Source organism: Chenopodium album, chromosome 9 (genome assembly GCF_948465745.1).
Source record: "Chenopodium album chromosome 9, dcCheAlbu1.1, whole genome shotgun sequence".
Classification (NCBI taxonomy): Eukaryota; Viridiplantae; Streptophyta; class Magnoliopsida; order Caryophyllales; family Amaranthaceae; genus Chenopodium; species Chenopodium album.
This window is the reverse complement of record NC_137842.1, coordinates 32110905-32130579: the sequence shown is the minus strand read 5'-3', so window position 1 is coordinate 32130579 and position 19675 is coordinate 32110905.

Below are 19675 nucleotides of genomic sequence, written 5' to 3'. Positions count from 1 at the left end.
CGTCTTCATCTTCGTCTTCGTCCTCGTCTCCTAGAGGTTCAAGTTCATCCGCCAATTGAGTTGATTGAGAAGTATGAGAACTATAAGAAGTCGACGTTCCTTCATCGTCGTCGTCGTTTTGTGCATAAGTACGATCTTGAGTACGAGTTTCGGCATCCAACCAATCCTTGAAGCAAACACACATTTCAAGTGTTTCGGGTTTTAGTCTTGTTCTTCTATCGTCTAAAACTCGTCCCGACGCACTAAAAGCTCTTTCGGAAGCAACGGAGGAGACTTGGATAACAAAAATATCACGAGCCATTGCCGACAAAATTGGATGTTTCACGGTTTGTGATTTCCACCAATCAAGGATGTCGAGGCCAAACTTCTCTTCATCGTCCATGCCTTTAATGAAGTCGTAACTTAAGTACATTTGCAACTCCGAAACATCGCTTTGTGTTCTCTTACTTGATGATGATTCCGTACCTGAAAACTTGGACATCATGTTAGCAGCTTGTGCAAATAAACCTTTGGCCCATTTACTTACATTTTTGGATGTTTGAGAAGGGGCAAATCAAGACACGGTTCCATATTTACTTTCATAAACTCTATATAAAGAAAAAAACTCATTAGTCATCTTATTTTTAAAAGTTTCAACATCATCTTCAAAATTCATGTTACTATAATAAATATCAATTAATAAAAAGGTGCCATCATATTTTTGCCTAGGATCTAAAATAGAAGAAAAAATAAAAATCATAGGAATATCGGTGTAATATTTACGCCATTTTTCCTCCATGGATGGAAGATATCCACGATAAACATGTTGTGATCGGTGTTCCACAAAAAGTTGTGCAAGTAAACATGCATTGCTAAGAAAAGAATGAGAACAAGGATTATATACAGAAGAAAAACAATGTGTCATACCATATAGTAATTGTAAAAACTGCATGTATTTTTCACAATTAACCCAATCATCTTCTAGTAAAGCACATTGTGGAAATTTCATACTATAAAAAAGTGTTAAATGAAACTTGTACTCGATTGCCCGACTCAACATTTCATAGGTGGAGTTCCACCTAGTTGGACAATCCGGTGCTATTTTTATGGTTTTTATCCGTTGTTGCTTGCAAAAACCTTTCCATTCTTGATATCTCAAGTTAGAGCTATTAATAGACATAATAGCATTCCTTATTTTGTGATAAAATGGACCAATTGCTTGTGTTCCATCCTTCACACACAAGTTAAGAACATGACAAATGCATCTAACATGAAGTGCATCTCTATCTAATATAACATCGGTCACTTGGGATTTGACCAAATTCGCACTATATGTCATAGAAGTTGCATTATCGAAAGTCATAGACATGATTTTATCCCTAAGATTATATCCATCAATGGCTTCCATTAAATGATGTGAAATGTTAAGACCGGTACGAGGGTATTCAAGCATTTTGAAATGAATGATGTGTTTTTGTAACAACCACTCATTATCTAACCAATGACAAGTAACACATAAATAGTGAAGCCCGTATCCACCATCCCATGCATCGGCGGTTAAAGAAACTCTACTAGGAAGATTAGCTAATTCATTTACTAATTTCAATTTGTACTCTAGATAAGTCTTCATGGCAGCAGACCGAACGGTTTTTCGGGAGATTTTTTTGTGTTTTGGTTGTAGTGCTCGGTTAATGTAGTTGTTCAAGGCATCATTTTCGGCGAAAAGAAAAGGTTGTTCGACATGTACAATCATTCTACCAAGTTCATCCCTATCTCTCTCGTAATTGTAAATGAAGCCTTGTGGATGGAATTGAGAAATTTTGGGTTGGGTTAAATAACTAGATGGTCCACCACATTTTTTTGAATGTCTACTAAGGTGTCCCGTCCCTCCCTTTGTATCGGCCGAGAAAATTTTACCACAAGTCCGACACTTGGCTTTTTGTTCATTTTTACTCAATTGATAATGTGACCAAACTTCACTCTTTCGTTTGGTTTGAGAAAAATCCTCTTCGGTAAACCACTCGACCCCGAGGCTTGTGTTTTGCTACCTTGGGAAGGAGGAGGAAAAGGAAATTCATGTTGTTGAAATTGGGTTTGTTGAAATTGGGTCCAGGGAGCCATATCATCCATTTGTTCGTGCCCTCCCGTGTTTTGGGGATGAAAGAAAGGGGTGGAAGTGTTTGGAAAGGGCCTGTTAGGGGAGGGAAATGGCATGTTAGGGGGGACATAAGCATTGAAGTGTTTGGGTTTGGTGATTCCCTACGTTTTGACTTGGATTTTCTAGAGGAGGAGGAAGAGTTCGGGTTTGATGCGATGATTAATATTAATAATAATAACAATAAAAGTAACAATAACAATAATAATTATAATAATACAAATAACAATAACAAAGTAACAATAACAATAACAATTAACAACAATAATAATAACAATAACAATAAGAATTAGTAAGTAGTTTTTCTATAAATTAAATTTTTAAAAATAATTATAATAATAGTAGATTACTTGGATCAATGAGATCCCCAGTAGGAGAGGTTAGGAGCGATGTTGTCGAGAGCCCAGGTCCCACCTTAGACAGATTTCAACAATCCAAATAATCCACAATTAAAATATAAAGTAGTTTTTATATAATTAAGTAGTTCCAAGAATATAATAATAATAATAATAATAATAATAATAATAATAATAATATTAATAATAATAATAATAATAATAATAATAATAATAATAATAATAACAATAACAATAACAATAACAATAACAATAACAAATTAAAATAAAGTTGAGTTAGATCTTACAATGACGCTTCAATGCTTTCCCAAATTTATAATTTCCCGAACTTATAATTTCTCGAATTTATAATTTCCCGAATGTAAATATAACAATTTTTTTTTGGTAGTAGACTAATAAAAGTAATAATAGTAAAAATGTAAAATTTATAAGAGAGTAAGAATTTTTTTTTCTTTTCACAAAAGAGAGCAAGATTGTAGGATTTGTAGGAATTTGAGAATTAAGAATTTGAGAGTAAGAAAATTAGAGAATAAGAGAGAAGAGATGAGTTGATGAATTGTGAAAATTTTGGAGGAAAAAATGAGGTATTTATAGGGAATTTGGGTGGGAAATTGGGGTGGGAACTAGCCGTTTATAGCTGTTGGAAAATGGCAAAAAACGGCTAGTTTCCAACGGTTATATTGGCACGGGCCGTGCCGGCCCACGTGCCAGCCACCGTGCCGCCCGCCGTGCTACGTGCCGTGCCCGTGCCGATTTTAAAAAAAGTGTTCACGGCACGGCCCACGACCCATAGGTGGGCCGCCGTGCCATGCCGGCGACTGTGCCGTGCCGGAGTCGTGCCGCCCGCGTGCCGGCACGACCCGTGCCCATGTTTAACAAGGTGTATAGATGCCTTCCGGAGCCAGCTCGTTCGGATGAGGAATGTTGCTACGTGTCATTGCGACGACGTTGTTTAGGAGGTAGCTTTTCTCCTTATTTCTTGTATTTTTGTATTTCTATATTGATTGCTTCTGATTTGGTTTCTTCTTGCAGAGTCATCCCATCCCTTCTCGTTCACGGAAGAGACCTGAGGTCCGGAGAGAGGCAGCGAGGTCTAGCTCGAGGCATTGCCGTACTGGTTCTTGCGATCGGGGTGGTCGATCTGAGGCTGCCCGACCGAGGCTGTGGAGGGCTCAGGTTCTTCATTTGAGGGCCCACGTGTTGAGCCGGTAGGCCAAGGAGAGGATACCTCGGCTCCTAGAGGTGGTGGGATGTACGAGGTTGGCTCGTCATCGCAATAGCCTCAGCAACCTCTATTGTTTCATCAGGGCGACCTTAGGTGGACGGGTCCTGAGCTGAGTTTTCCTCCTTCTGGAGGGACTGGAGCTGGAGCTGATGGAGAGCATACTCCTCACACTGCGCAGTTCTTTGATATGATGGGCGTTCCTCATTATCTGCGTCCTCTAGCGGCGTAGTTTGTATCTGTGTTTTTTTTTTTATTTTGACTATATAGAACTTTTCCTAATTGACTCATTTATTAGACATATTTGTATATACATATTATTATCTATTTATTATGACTTTATTTATCTTGCATTTATTTTTCATTTTTATGTGCATATTTGTGTGTGCAAAAAATTGTGATAAAAATAATTTTGTGCAAAAATTCCGTCATTTTTATTATTGATGGAGGGTATCCGACTTTCTCCTCCAAAAAGAAAAAATGAAAAATAAATTGGATTTAAAACAAACATAAAAATAAATTAAGTCTGAATAAAATCCAAAAAAGAAAAAAAATCGAAATTAATATATGAAACTAATTTGTAATAGTATTTGTAAAAGGGATAAAATCGTAAAGCCATTGTACGAGTTCGAATCATAGCAAGAAAAACGCGGTTTTTAATAGCTCGCTAATAAGACACATCAGCGCCACGTGGCGCCACGCGTTGCTGCTGGCGATTGGCGCCAGACTCTGGCGCCAGACGACAGAGTCGTCGTTTGGCGCTGAAGAGCGCTGACTCCGAATCCCTTCTAGATTAAAACTGTATCGATATTTTGTATAAATAACCCCATGATCTGCCGAATTTCTTCATAATTTCAGCAGATTAATCATAGTCTTAGCTTTTGAAAAAAAAATCATGTCTACTTCACTCGTGAATGGTGTCGGTCTATAACAACTAAAGAGAGTAAAGAACTAGACTTTTTCCATATGGGAGGTATCTATGGTGTTAAGGTATAGATCTTGATATATACTTTATTCATACTGCCTTAGAATATTAGGACACATATACTCATTGTTTTAGACTAGGGTGTGATGAAATTAGCCCTTTGCCGGAAGAATCTGGTGCTATCTTAGGCTTCTCTTCATTAGATCTTGCGGTAATCCCTAGAATAAATGAATATTATTATAAAGATTTTGAGCGCTTCTTTAATTTAAGAGACAAAGATCTAACAAATATTGTAGATGGTAGTGTAGTTAATTTAAAAGAATTTACACGCCATTATTTTGATAGACCTTATTCTGAATCTTTTCACGTTTATAGAAGAAGGGATTTTCTCTTTTGCATGCTTAACAAATATCTTCTCACTAGTGGTAGAACTAATGAGGGCCGAGCAATTATATCAACTGTGTTGGAGCAAATCGAATCTAGGAGAAATCCATGGAGAGACTATGCTTAGTCTTGATGAATTGAAGAGAAATCCAAAAGCTCCTTTTCGGGGCTCTCCAATTTTATTATTGGTAGAAAAATAGTATTTTTAATTACAGAAATCAAAAAACATATTTTTGTATAATAATATTAATTTATTTGCATTGAAATTTTGCATATATGGCTGATGGAGAGACTAGAATTAATTAATCCTCTCGACAATGTTGAAAAATATACCCCAAATTGCTTTGTAAGGCGAAAGAAACACTTCTCTAAGATGGGGCACCATGAGTGGAAAAAAGTCTTTGGCTCTTGCAACTTTGCTATCAAGTGGGTCATCCCTTGGTGGAAAATAAAGAAGATGGTTGGTGTCAACAAGCAACCTTTCTGTCGTCTTCCAAGCTCAACTAAGATGACTTTTTATTATCCTTGCAGAGTAAAAAGACAGTATGGCCTATTTCAAACAATTCCTTCTGGGGATCTTTATCGTCCCTATGAATTCCCTGTTTCACAAGAAGTAGAAAAATTAGATGCAAATTGGAGCGCTAGACCACCAAAAACGCCGCCTCATAATATCCAATGTAGGCATCGGCGTTCCGCTAGTCATCCTCCCTGGCAATAGTGCTCAGCACAGGCAACACCCGGATGGTGTAAACCTTACCCAAGGGCCGCTTCTTCACAAAGCCCTCTATACCGTTTATCATGATGTCTCTGTCCTTAGCAAAGACATGAATTTGGAAGGGAACGTCTTTATCCTCCCACCTTTTTCCTTCCTCAACCTCACTATCGTCAAGCGGAGGGAGGGAAGTGTGACTTTCATCCTCGGAGCTTGACATAGAGGCGGAACCTTCACCGGCTGACCCAGAAGTGGATTCCTCCCCGTTTTGGTGTGCAGGGTCAGCTTGATCAATTTCTATATGGGAAACGGTTTCTTCACCGTCTCCACCCTCATTTAAAATTGTATCGTTGGGGGTTCTTGGGATGCCAGATGGGGAATACTCCTCAAAACCTTCGTTACCCTGAGAGCCCTCAACCGGGGTTACCAATCTAGACGGTACTTTGGAAGTACCGTCTCCTCGACGCCGTCTGGTGGACGCCTGTTTGGTTCTAGCCATCGTGTCCTGCACAGACACATATATGGTCGGTTGGCGAGTATAATATTGTTCCATGCACCTAGATCCGGGACTCCCAGTCCTAGACTCAGCCGTCCCAGGTGACCGGCTGACTGCTGACCTAGGTCGTGCCGTGTGTGTTGGTGATGAGTCCATTTATTGAATGGAATTAAATAATTGAAATGAGTTGAAAGGGGTAGAGGCGGTACCTTACATTTGTCTCTCAAAGGGGGGCAAACAGGGAGACCGATTGAGTTGCTGCAAAAGATCCTGCTTGCTTGAGGCATAGGCGGTTGGTAACCGGCTGACGCAGGCGGAGAAATTCAAAGTTTGTGTTCACACACTGACGGTAAGCAGACTCTCTCTCTCAAAAAATTCTTGACTTTATCTCTCTATAATGTTTTGGAAACGTCAAAAACTAGAGGGGTAAAGTTAGTATTTATAGAGGGGTAAATTTGAGGGCAATTTTGCAATTTCCCTGGAATGTTAAAAGTTAAAATTTTCACAGTAGAAAAAAAAAGCCTTTTGAAATTGCCATCTACGGGAGAGTGACATGTGTCACAGATGCCACGTTGCGTGCCACGTCACATCTGTAAGGGGCAAATGTTTTGGGCAATACCTATGCCACGTGGTCTAATCAGGCCCTGACACGTGTCATACCCTGATTGGCTCTTCTTGAGCCAATCTCTTTCTGACACGTGTCTCTCCTAGAACTTGAGAGCAAAAGGCGGCCTTCAATGGACCAAATATCGAGAAGGCCGCAATGCGGCGCAGCCCAAAATGATTAGGTTAGAATGACCTAATCAGGGGCACTTTTCCCCATGACCTTATAAATAGGGAGATTTCCCCCTTTTTTGGGACATCTACATTTAATACAGCATATCCTATATTCTCTTACATTAGAGAATCACCTGATCTCGGAATCCGAGAAGATCTCACCTCTTTTTCCGCACATTCTTCCGTTATTCTTCAAGTAGTAACTTGATTGTCGGAGACGGAGCTCCAACCACCCGGAGTTTCCGTTGTTTAGCAGGTACAGTTCACGCGCAACCAGTCTCTAAGATGTAACTTTCCTGAGGGACAAAAACACCCAAATACCATCCATATCATCTCGACCTACTGCCTTTGCTTGATCATTACTTAGATCATGAGTCTTACTCCCTTTATATTTACAATGCAATATCGATTTTATATAGTTTTTATAAAATGCATGAAACAAAATATGCCTTCCAACTTCTTCTACAAAATCCCATTTATTTAACTTGCATTTGTTACATGGGTAGCGAGTTACCAATGTATCTTGAGGAAGAGTCCCTTTAGCAAGGTCTAAGAATTTCATGCAACCATTATAATAATGAGGATCACCTTTTCGTAAATCAATCCAACTAGTATCCATGGCTACAAAAAAATATATAGTTAATTACAAATTATATATATGTAAATTATAAAATATCATTTTACAAGCATTCTTTCTTATTATTTACCTCCTAGCTAGCATAGATGCCCTATGCTAAGATAGATAAAAATGCCCCTAAAGAGAAAAAACAAAAAAGATAGATTTTAATGTGTCCTTCGATGTTAACTAAAGACACATAGATTGCTACACATGAAGCTTGTCAACTAGTTAAAATTCTCAAGCAAAAATAAATTAACAAATCCACTACCAAACTTTTTCACATCATAATACTCATAACGTGACCAATTTACCAACCAAAGTAAATGAGTATTGAGTAACTGTAGAAAGAAAAAAAACACACAAGAAACAGTCCAAGAAAACAAAATTGAACCAATTCAACTCAAAGATAATCCATGAAAAAAAAAACTAACACATCGAGAATGTGTCACTTGCATACATATCATTCTGTTGTGATTCTAATAATGCTGAAAATAAGGAATGATTCAAATAAAAGTTTCAACCCTGTACAGTATAATTGCACCACCAAGGCTATCAAGAGGTTGTATTAAATTAAACTCTCATATTTCAGATTCTGAAAACATTTCATTTTAAAACAGAAACATCAGCCTAGAGAGTGTATTAATGAATAAATTAACCCATAAATAAGTAAATGATAATATTAATGAATTAAACACCCATAATATACACAAAAAAATACACTAAACATTAATTCATATATTAAATACAGCCAAATAAATTCACTATTGATGAAAAATTGCTTTAAAAAATATGAAGTATATATTATCTCAAACATGCTGTAAACATACCTAATTGTCCTTTATCTCTTGGCCTCTTTCTTTTTGAAACGAAGTTCTTCAAGTGCTGCTTATGGAGACAACAAATAAAAAAATTCAATTATAGATGAAATTGAGAGAAGAATCATCTTATTATAGGCAGAGGAACTTTCCGGACAATGTTTTGACTTTGAAGACCCCGTGGAATGTTCATAGACCAAACTTCCAAATAAAACCAAACCTTCAAAGAGTTTGTAAATTCAAATTTTGACTATTCAAAAAGTTCTATTTATCCCTCTATATTAGGCTAGATCTATTGTGTTACTCTGAGTTTATTTTTCGGACAGACTTTAGAATTATTACTTTCAATTTCATGTGTAATACCAATGTTCAGCCTTTACTTCAGAGAGTAGTGTTCGAAATCCATGAGTGCAAAAATAAATGCTAGTATTATAATGGTAAAAATACAGTAGGAATTAGGAAGTATAGATCAAATTGTTTAAAATGCAAATAGATTTAGCCATGAAATTCAACAAAAGTAAGTAGAACAGAATCGAAATTGGCAGAACAAGCATATAATAATGAGAAATTGACAAAACCCAAAACATTTTTATTAATTCGGTTGCTTGTGTTATAGTGAATCTAATGAAAATTAGGCAAAATTAAAAGGGGAAATTAAGCTAAACTAAACAATTACTTATGAAACCTTTACCTTAGGCTGAGAAAATTAAGAAAATCCAAACAAAAAACCCATAAAAATCGCCATAAAATTTCAGAATTACTAACGACTCATTTTTATTATTTAAAAAAAGGAAAAATTGAGGAACAACAAATTTGGAAATTGAAAGCGCAAATTATGAACTGAAAAACGTTTAAGTAATTGTATCTAATTAAGTGCAAAAAATTACTTGATGCGCCGTCAATGAATTCTTCGAAGTATCACGCGATTCTTGTTCTCTTTCAATTCAAAACTGTAAATGGCCAAAGATTTTCCAATTTCAACAAGAGATTAAACAAAAAACATGAGAAATCGAAAATTATACTATGCCTTAGACGAAATTCGAACTAGAGATTAAGGAAAAGCAAGAAGGTTTACCTCTATAAATTGATGAATTTTACAGATTGGAGAAGAAAATTCCCACAATTTCCAGAATGAATTGGGTGATGAATTAGAGTAGAGAACGATGGATGTACCAAATTAGCAACACTGATGACTAACCTAGTTTTTTTTTTTTCCTGAAACTAATTAGGCGGTTTAACTCTAGGGATATTTCTTCTAACCCCGCTTTTATTTTTTCCTTAAAAATTGAAATCGCGGGCAACCAGAAATAGTCACATGCGGGTCACATGACTTTGTTGATGCTTTTTAGTGTAAACAGACGACTTCGACTTGAAAAAGCGTCGATAATAAGCGGAATATAAATCTGTATATTAACGCTAGTACCATAGCGCCGAGATAAAAGCGTCCATAAAATACAAAAATTGTAGTAGTGCAGCCAATAGGGCGTAAGCTGTAAATATAACCCTTTCTCATTGCAAAACCACTTAGAACATGGAGATTGTGGTTTTCAGGGAGGTCAGTCCAATTGGAAGTTAAGGAAACTTGAGTTACCGATTTTTTGATGGGGTGAATCTGAATGGCTAGATTCTCAGGGCTGAACGTTTATTTCACTTTTACTATCTGTCAAAAGAAGATAAGTTGGAGGCGAAGATCATTGCCCTTGAGGGTGATGCGTTGTTGTGGTATCAATGGGAGCACCGGAGGCACACCTTGGCCAACTGGGAAACCTTGAAGAAACTGCTTCTCCGCCGCTTCACATCAACCGCAACGGGCTCGCTCATCAACAGTCGAGATCGGTGGTTGATTATTGTCGTCGATTTATCAAGATCCTTGCTCCCATTGAAGGCATGCAAGAGGAAATTGGAAAGGGTCAATATATAAATGGACTCAGAGAAGATATTCAAGTCGAGGTCCGGATACAAAGCCCTCCCACTTTAGATCTTGCTATGGAGCTTTCCATGCGGATCGAGGAGAAGCTGAAATTAAGCCTAAAGCCTAAATCCCAGGACACGGCCCTACCCACTTCAAAAACTCTTTATCCACACCTATGATCCAACCCACACACAACCATAAATACGAACCCAAACACAATCCCACCATGAGTCGCAAGAACAAATTCATCCTATTATAGAAGTTCAAAATTCCATTTATAATTTTAATGCATAATTGTTGTTCTAAACACTTAAATTTACATTAAAATTAACAAGTATAGTCTATGTGAGCAAAAAAAGAGAGAAATAAAGATCAAGCACAAAGTCAAAATTAGATTGAACAAAAAAAAACACATATATGCTTGGCATGCTCATACAGGATCAATACTTTATCACTTCACATGAAATTTGTTGCAATATATTGCTGAAACATGTCACAACAAAAAACAAACAAATTCATGACAACAAATCGAATAGAAAACCCCAACTTTTGTTAGGATTCTTCATTCGATTTCTCCATTTTATTGACCAAGATCAAAGTCTGGTAGATAAAAGGTGCAAGATTTACTTTCCTTAGCTTTAAAACGACAACCAAAATGGAAAGAGATCAAAATTAGAGAAGGAGGAGAAGAAGATTGTGAGCTGCAAATCGCGCTTCTCCAAATCTTTTTACTAATTCAAATGTTGCGCACAACTCATCAAGTTGCGCGTGGCATCCCAACGCATCTTAGATTCTTGTGCGAGTCTGGCCAGCGCGACTTACTATGTTGCGTGCGGACACTGGTCACTTAAAAGACCAGTGCTCAGATTTCGATCCGTTTTGAATTTTTCCCAACGGTTTTGTACGTTGTTAGACGTAATAACACGCAAAATATCAAAATCTTTTAAAATTGCTTTGCATCCAGTAGTTTCTTTTCTTCTTTGATAGTTTTTTGCATACACACCGTGCTTTGTGCCTTCCTTAAGCATACGTTTTAACGTTTTTTGTAAGAGTGTCTTAAGACGTTCTGTGGTCTTGCTTTACGTAAAAGCACCCATAGACAGGTTTGTCATTTTACTGTACTAACGTTACAAATGTCCGGGTTTTCTTCTTTTTGCACGTCCGAAGTAAAAAGGAAGGCGTTGTCATGCAGCGTAAAAATGCAAAAGGCATATCGTATGGCGCAAAATTGTACGGCGTAGGTGTTGCATAAAATTTCACTTCAGCCCAAGCTTTGCGAGATCTACCTCTCAGAACAAAAAAGGTAGAGGATTACTTTAGGCATTAGCTCAGAAGTCGACAGGCGCGCCGAACCATCAGGAACAGAAACTTCTTGATTGGAAGCAAATACGGTAGTTAGTGAGCTTACTAGCTTACCGAACAATTACGGTGTCCGTCCACCCCCTGTATAAAGAAGCGACAAGACGATGTCACGCCTACGTAGTCACGTGCCCCCAGTCCTAAGACATGTGTACTCATCTTATGGACAAAGCTGCTGAGAGAGTTGTTGACTTTCTTCCCTCTCACTGGATTTGGATATATGCCTCCAGTCATGAGACATGTATTTATATCTTGTTGACATCCGGCTCAAATATCGGACCATTTCGGCTCGAATACCGAAAACACCTTTTTTATCTCTTTACTTTATTAAAGTCATACTAAAGTTTCAATGTCATATCGAGGGAATTTAGACCAACAATGACACGATTGAGAGGAAATCATCCCCTTTTATTCTTTTTTAAAACCAATCTCTTCTCATGACATGACATCACTTAGAACATCTTTACTTGTAAAAGCGTTCTACAATTGCAAAGGATCAATCTAGATTCTTTAACGCATTAAGACTAGGAAAAAACTTTTCCTAGCCTTAATAGCTACTTATTTCAAAAACTTAGCGAATCAAGGATCGTTTCCACATCCTTAACATTTCTGAAAGATTCACTATTCTTTGAGATCTTCGCAGAATGAGTCTCGGATTTATTTCCTTGACTACTTTGATCGTCATCTATTGTAGACTCGATCAAAGTGGGGGCTAACTATAGAAACTTACTTTTGGCCACTTCTCCCGAAACGAAGTGCGATGATGTTACAAAAATCCGTTCTTCATGTTAGATCAAAGTTGAAGTGTTTATGGACTACAAAAGCATTATGAAGTAAGTTAAAACCCATATTTGAGACCAAGTTATCTTTGAGCCTTGTCCAATTATCAATTAGGCCATAAACATTTTCATACATGTTTAAAATTTATTAATAATGGACCTAAATGTGTCAAATGAAATGATTGGATCCAATAGAACCTACAGTGTTGAAAACCGAGCCAAACAGATAAACTAACCATCAAATTCCCATGCATTGCCTATACAGATAGATTGCCCTTTGAAAGAGATTTCCAAAGATATATTATAAGACCAATTCCGAGCCAAAACGAAGAAGTTATGATCGAAACACTAAACCAGGCCCTAAAATCGATACCCTTGCACTCCAACGTCCATAATTTAATCCATAAAATATTTTAACCTAATTAAATCGGCATTGGAAAGTAGACATTCAGATATTTCCAATGATATCTCACACGCCTTAATCGGACTCCGCAATCAAAAGTTATGGAAGTTTTAAAAACGCGCTTTCGTATAAGGCAAACTGCAAACCAGCGCAACTCAATTAGGTACGCGCGCCTGGCGCGGGTAGACTCATTGAGATGCGCGCAGAACCTAGCGCGACTCAGAGAGTTGCACGCGCCACCTGTCAGCACGGATCTTAAACCCTAAACCTAGATCCCTACGCCTATAAATAGGGGTCTTCGTTTAGCATTACGAGGACCGGAGAAATCAGAATTAAAACCATATTATTCTCAAAACCCTAATCTCTCTACTTCTCTTACTATCATACTACTTTTCCCTCTTTCTTCCCAACTACTCTTCAACCCTAATCCATCCATTGAAGCTCTTCAAAGTACGAAGAAGAAAGAAAGTCCATAAACACATTAAATGGAGATTTAACATAAAGGAAGAACGGTTAGTTTCTTGAGCACTTAGATAAATCACTTTTCCTTTATTGTTTAGTAACTTTAATTGAATAAATAGTATTGTTTGATCACATTAAACGAACTTTTAATTAATTAATTCACATAGTACTCTTTTGTTAATCAAGACTAGAATTTAAATAATTAATTGTTGTTTTAACATTTAAGAGAAGGCGAATCTTGTTTATTTATTGTTCTTTCACGAATATTGATTAAATAAAAATAACGACTTTTGCAATGTAATTCCTACGCGATTAATGCTTGTAAATAAAATCAACTAACTTAGTCTTTAGGTATCACGTTGCATATAGTGTTTGGTAATGAAATTATGAAAAAGGAAGAGCTAGTAGAGGTCATACTAGGGCTCAGATAGCGATTCCCCTCTAAAGGGAACATAATCTTAGTACCCTCGCTCCCGAACTCATTTCTTGTTTATGTAGACCAATTTAGGCATGGGTAAACTTACGATTCGTGCTAATTATCTCTTGAACTCTACTTGGGAGAAAGGAATGAACGAGGTTTATGAGTTTTCCTAAAACTCTTTGGCGACTCCTACTTGTTTCTTACAAAAAAGCGTGATGAGAGTATCATTTCTAATTCAAGGTCTCCCCAATAGTTAGGAATTAAAATCCTAATACATCCTAACAAGTGTAAAGTCCTAATCTTTTAAACGGACATGGGCATCTAAGGAAGGACCCCTTAAGATGGGATCACCCTCCTTACAGATCTCCACGATGCTATTCAACTGGCTAATAAGGGAGAACGTAGAGCCCCAAGTGTTGCTCCTCTACTTAGTCCACGGGATTCAAATGAGCCGTCCACCAATAATAGATTGGCCGAATGAAGGGGAAAACCACGATCACCACCTTTAATGGACAAACGACCACCGCTGAAGCCACCACCACCATTGACACCGAAGAGGGGAGAGAGAGAGAGAGAGAGAGTTTGAGAGAAGCTGGTTTCGTGTTTGCTAATTAGGGTTTCAACTTAACAGTAAAACTGTTATGTGGAATCACCTAGGAACCTAGTCTACTTATAATCATAATATAATTAAACTAGGTTAGGAACCCAAAACCTCTCTAAACCCTCTACATGGCCCCCCATCATAAGGGATGAGGCCAATCAAAGGTCTTATCCTCTCATGCTCGATCTAGCCCCTTTGTGTGAGCTTATAGGATCCATACATCCAATTGGGCTTTGACCTATTTTACTATTCCAAAGATCGTTAGTACCTTTAGCTATGATATAACGACGACCTAAATGTACAAACTTAATTATCTCCATAATTTGATCCATTTAGATGTCTAGTAATTACACTTGACGAAGACATAAATCCTCAATGCTACACACATATAAAGTAAGAACCAAATTCTATGTTTAAATTGGAAATTATAGTTTTTCTTATAGGGTGGTACATTACATGACTCATATTACTATCCTTTGTATATGCATTTATTTATGTCTATTATAAAACTTTATATACGATAGATAAATGAAACATTCTTATGCACACTTAGTACTCATAATAGATATGTATACTATAATATTATCCTTATATTCATTCAATGAACTAACTGTCTTAAAATACCCACACCTTAAATATGCAGATTGTAGATATTATGCATGAGTGTATTGTAATATTAATTGTCAAATAAATGGTTTGATTATAGGTTTAGAACAAATTTAAAATCCTATTATAATATTAAGAAATTTTAGGTTTAGGGATTTTGTAACAAAAAATTATTATAGGAAAAATTGAATCAACAACTTTAGTGTGTTGCTCACACGGTGTGGCTAACTTACACATGAAAAACTCTTGACATGACCAGGTAACCCTTGAGAGATCGAGTAACCCCAAGATCAAGTAACCCCTAAGTCCCTGACAGAAGAGTAACCTCTGATCGAGTGAGTAACCATTAACCGACCGACTAATCCTTGTTTAAGTAACCATGACAATTTAAATAAAAAAAAAATTCTAGCTACACGGTGTGGCTCGTTTGTGATATACTAATTTCACAAAAAATTTTACCACATGATGATATATACCAATTTCATTAATTAGAAAATTCCTATAAACCATTGGTAAAATTATATACCAATTTACATATGGGATATACTAATTTCTAATTTTTTTTAAAAAAACGTTTGTTAGCTGACGAGGGGTGGAGCTAGGTCATTGAAACTAATCCTCCCTCGATCAAACAAAATTTGTAAACACTTAACAAACCTATGTACATGTTATAGAGGCAAGTCAAGGGTCGAACCCAATGGAATGGTAATGTTCAAGCACTCTCAATCATGCGCCTAAGCTAGGTCGAAGTCTAAGGATAAAAGGTAAACACTATAACCAACTAACAAAATGAAGAACTGAACAAATAAACACTAGGAACGAGGATAAACAAGTAATCATGACAATTGTAGCAGCTCGGGAACAATATGCAAATCAATGGTTGTGAAGACTAATGCTAAGCTCAATCAAAAGAGTCAACAAACTATCTCCTAGAGGTCAAACTAGCGCCAACTACGAGAGACTCTAACTAGGAGCATCACTAATCAAGCTCAATCGAGAATTGTAATTCCTAAATCAATGGTCCGTATCATTAGAAACTACAATGCAATCTAGCATAATTCTCAAGGCCTAATCAAATAACACACACGCAAACTTCCATTAATCACTTTAATCTCAACAATTAATCAACACAATCTCCAAATTAAGCACAATCAATCAATCATACAAGTTTCACCCTATCCCTAGCCAAACAAATACTCTAACATCATCATCTAATCAACTAACAACTAAAGAAATCAAGAATCAACAATATATGAAGAACAACTACACTAATCAACAAAAAAACATCAAATCAAACCAACAAATATGAAATCAAACAAAGCAATAAAATGACAGAGAGTTAAGAATGCTCATTGATAATAGAGAAGATCTTCAACACAATTGTCACCATTGAATCTTCAATCTCTCAATCATAATTGAAATTCCATACTTTCTCTCTCTAAAATCTACTCCTAAAACTAACCCTAAACCTAGAGAGAGAAGCTCTCAACTAAGCTAAGATTATGATCTAAATCTAAAATGAAACTTATTCTAAACTTACACTAAAAATCGGGTTTAAAAAGGTATTTATAGAGGCGCAAAAACAGAAACCGAGCAAACAAATACCGAGGAAGGCGCGCCAGTGCGAAGGGGTGGCGCGCCCGCGCCCGTGCATCTCTGGGTTTCTTCGATCTTCTTGCGGCTTCGCGCATTCGCTAAGGTCTTCGAATAAACACACAATCATGATGATGATGAACACTAAGTGAGACAGTCCCAAAAGCATATGATTGTGGGTTCAACACCCCATATTCATGAGAGAACGGCTTGAGAACGCAAGAGCTAGAATTTGGAGGATCCACTTCCTTGCATCTTGAGCTTTCCAATTTCCATGAGCTTTCTCCAAAAGCTTCCTCCACCTTAGTAAATCATCAATATCAAGACCTGAACCTCGTATAATACCTACAACCACGAAAATCGAGCAAATAAAGCAGAAAAGACTAGAAAAACCATAGAAATGGACAAAAGCTACAAAATAAGAGATGAAAGGTAAGACTAAGACCAAAAGCATAAAACTAAGCATTTATTAAGCATGAAAGCCATGAAAAGAAGGTAAAAACAACCTAAATGCTCATCAAATTGGTGCCATTTATGACACCCATCAAATACCCCCAAGCTTACCTTTTGCTCGTCCTCGAGCAAAACAAAATCAAGGGAGAAATGATGAGCTTATCCAAGCAAACAAAAAGAAGAGAAGATTTAAACAAGAATATGCACTAACTCACTTTCGTAGGAATCACGGTCAATTTAAGAAACTAAAGACAAGCCATTTAAACCCCAAGATCGCCGTAGCGGACGAGTGATGCTCTCGTAAAGGTTTCCTAAGAGATTAACCTATAACTCTCGTAATAATACAAAAAAGGCAAAGCATTAAAAAGAAACCAAAATAAAAGAAAAGCAAACAAATGTTCATGAAAGGACTTTTCCAAATGTACAAGCATAAATGAATGCAAATCTTTCTAAACAAGTAATGGAGTGCACGTTCTAAGATATCTATGGTTGATTGAAACATAAATATGCTAATCTTAGGAACTAGAGAAACGCAATCCACTTTCATCCCAAACGGTCTTACCGCGTTGTCCTTACTAGTCTCATATCTTCCCCTAGTGAGCATCTCAAAAGTTCCACGAAGGAACCGGAAAAAGAGAAAATTTCTCAGACGATAGTACTATCGCCAGACAATGTGATCGTCGCCTGGCGCCGGACACTAGCTTGCGGCGCCACAGTCCAGATCTTTGCGCCGTTATGGAACTTCAACCTGGGAGTGTTTCCAGTATTTTGCTCTTAAGGGATTAGCCTAAAAGTCGTATTCAGTCAAGTTTAATCAATTTATTAGACTTTAATAATTAATTAATTAATTTAATTAGCAAAGTCCTTTAGTCATTAATTTATTTATTTAACTTATACACAAGTCAAACAAATGGTTAGGAAAAAACACATAAAATATGCACAACAAGTAATGCACAAGTAGTCATATAGTCACGATATGATGCAATGAGTTTGCAACCTAACCATAACTCTAGTTCTCTAAAGTTCGAGATATGGGTTAGTCAAAGAGGGTCCTTGGTTATGAGTCCAGATGCACCAAGCTAAGCCTTACCTTTGGAAGGGTTGGCGCGTGTGGATGGGACCCTACGAGTTAAACTCGCTTCCATAGTTTGGTGAATTCAACAATCTCGGATGTACCCTTCGTTGCCAAGATCGTTCGATTGGGTAAATGGATCATGAATTCCAAGAGGGTTATGGTTATTTGTAGAACACATATGGGTTTCAAAAAAAAGGGAAAAACTCAATTAGGAAGTAAAACCTAGCAAATAGTACTAAAAAACTAGTCAAAACAAGAAGGTAGATTCCTGGCTCGGTATTAGAAGAATTTGGCGAGCGAAAATAGCGTCGTCGCCAGACGCTGGCATTGTTGCCAGAAGACAAGCTTGTCGCCAAGCGACAGCGCCATTGTTTGCCGCTAACGCTGTTTTCTCAACGCTAATTCCTACATGCCCCGACAGCTTTCTGTTCTTGAATTTTCCAATTTTTTTTGTAGCATTATTTCGATTTTAGTTGTGAAAGATATTTCCCTTAATTCCTACGTGTAAAAATCCTATGTTTTTGACTCATATGGATGGTTTTTCCAATGCAAACCTTTTTATGCTTATGCCAATAATGTCAAACAATATTACACACATGAAATACTTAGAACTTTTCGAGTCTCATCCACTCATTCTAAACTATTGCCAAAATAAATTTTAGGAATTAAAATAGAAATCCTCCCCAGCGGAGTCCCCAAAAAAATGTAGGGAATATTTCAAGCCATCCCACACTTGAACCCCACTGTGATTATACACTTAAGCATGGTGGCGCCCAAAGGGAAGAAAGCTAGAGTAAAAGAGTCTCCAACAAGTTTTAGGAACTTATAAACCGTTCATAGGGTGAAGGTTACACCCCTTAACGATCAAGGACATCGTTAACTCCAATAGGTCTAGAAACATAACTGGAAGTTCGGGGATGAAGGTACAAGTCAACTCTAAAAGAGATTGAACCTGCCCTAAAAATAGGCCTTTACTTTATTATTCTTGTATTCATGTGTGCTTTCTAACTAACATACAATCAATAGGTTTACCCTAAACTGGTTTAATCTATGTTGGTTGAATATTAATTCACAAACAAATCAATTATTGGCGATCACTTGAATTATAATCATATTATCCTAAACAAGATTATTAATTATGTTATTAAGCAAGATTACAAGTACAAATTCCCTCTAAGCATGCATAATAGGCGTGATTAAGCAATAACAATAATATAAAATATCAAGCAACATAATCATAATAATATATTATTTAAATTATAATCATGTTAACGCAAAATATTATTAGCAAGATCCAGGCATCAATCTAACATGATTAATAACAAACCCTAGCATGTCACTAAACATATCATTGAAGATTAAAGCTTTAGCCATAACATGATACTAACATGATATATGGAAAGAAATAGGAGGCATCATAATAAAAATAATTGATATTAGAAATCTTAGTTATTACCCTACACATGATACTGAGAAGCAATAAAACATCCTTACATGATACTAGGAATCAACAAAATAATCTAAGCATTAATTGTATATCTAACGATCAATAAAACAATTAAGTACTTACT